Here is a 1,565-nt window from a genome sequence, read left to right on the forward strand (position 1 = left end):
GCACCTCTCTTTGTGTCTGGCTGCTCCGTGCCGCCGCCGCGGCTGCTGCTGCGGCTGCGGCTGGGCCTGGCCACTCGTGTCTCGCTCTCGCTGGGAGCGAAGCGGAAGTGCAGCAACAGCAACTATTAACCAGGCAATGGCTTCCCCGGCCGCACACGCTCCGCGCCACTCCTCCTCTCCGCCCCGCCCCGCGCCCCTCCCCCGCCGCACCTGGGGGCAGCGGCCCGGGAGCCCCGAGCGACCCCGGCCTGGCCTGGGGACCCGGCGCCCGCGGGGCTGAGGGGGCCGGGCGGGGTCGGGGGACGGCCACAGCCGGGTGGAACCCGGGTGCCCGGGGGAAGTTCTTCCCTGGAGGGTTTCGGGAAGGGCGAGGGGGTGAGGTGGCCGGGGTGGGGAAAAGATGGTACTCTCCAGGCGAGGACTTTGACTCCTCCTCAAAAGTGACCGGTTTAAAGAGAAAGAAAGGGAAAAAAAAAAACCCTAACAGGGTTTTCCTTTGGGCTGACACTTGTTTCTCCCTCTGGCAATTACGAGCTAGGAGCAGAGGTCACGCCTGTGAGAAAAATCCCAGACTAGGTTCAGGACACCAGGCATGTGCAATTTTACAGCGGTAGGTACCCCGTCTTCGCTTGTTACAGAAAAGGATGTGGGTTTTCTGCTTTTGTTTCTTAATGTATGCGTTTGGAGTTCCTGACAGGTAACTGCGATCTGGAACCCGGCTTGTGAACTGGAAGATTACTGGGTTTAAGATCACCTTAAACCGATGATTTTGACAGAGTTTGGAATTCTTAAATTAAATATAAAGTCTGAGTTTTAGAAATTGAAGGAAAGTTCTAGAAAGCGCCCTACTTTCTTTTTGCTCCAATACGATGCTATTCAAATAATATTTTTAGAATAATCACCAAATTGTTCCTTGCGTGGCACTGTGCCAAAATTTATTTTTAAAAGCCTTTGCACCGTTATTAGGCCTTAGTCTCTCACCTGTTTGTCGTTTGCCCTGAAGGGAACAGACTCCTGCCATCCAGTACAAGGTGCCACACACAAGAGCTTGTGTACAGAGCACTCAGCCGCACTCAGATTTCCGTGGACCACTTTAATCGTCATTGCTTCCCATGGCGACATCGTCTTCAGTCACCACAGCACGTGATGTAAAGAAAGTTCACGGCATATCCAGTACCCAGGAAAGCAGGCTCTCTCACTATCCAGCTAAACCCTTCCTAGTCTTTAATCCAAACTCCAGCGGTATTAAGAGTCATAAAGTAATTGTGCACTTTATTTACTCAGTCTTTAAGGAAACCTGTATCAAGCATGACTTGTCTTCAAATTGTGGCAAGAAAAAAAGAGTTATTTCTCTACTACCTAAAACATAGGACCTACCCCCACCCTTGGGACAGGATTTCTCTGTGTAGTCTTGGCTGTCTTGGAATTCTAGACCAAGTTGGCCTTGAACTCACGGAAATCCGTCCGCCTCTGCCTCCTGAGTGCTGGGATTAAAGGCGTGCCCCACCACCACCCAGCAAGCATATGAATTTTGAAGAACTCCTCACAAGTGTTTGGTTTTATAT

General features: G+C 51.6%; 1 protein-coding gene across 1 annotated transcript in view; it reads right to left on the minus strand.

Annotated features, from left to right (window-relative positions):
- Positions 1-325, minus strand: part of Ube2e1 (ubiquitin conjugating enzyme E2 E1) — a 44,762-nt gene extending 44,437 nt beyond the window's left edge. Inside the window, exon 1 of the mRNA XM_055599092.1 lies at positions 5-325. The gene's annotated coding sequence lies outside the window, so the exon portion shown is untranslated. The remainder of the gene's footprint in view (positions 1-4) is intronic.
- Positions 326-1,565: the final 1,240 nt, after the last annotated feature.

The sequence above is a fragment of the Psammomys obesus genome, unplaced genomic scaffold (genome assembly GCF_907164565.1).
Source record: "Psammomys obesus unplaced genomic scaffold, mPsaObe1.curated_primary_1811, whole genome shotgun sequence".
NCBI classification, from domain to species: Eukaryota; Metazoa; Chordata; class Mammalia; order Rodentia; family Muridae; genus Psammomys; species Psammomys obesus.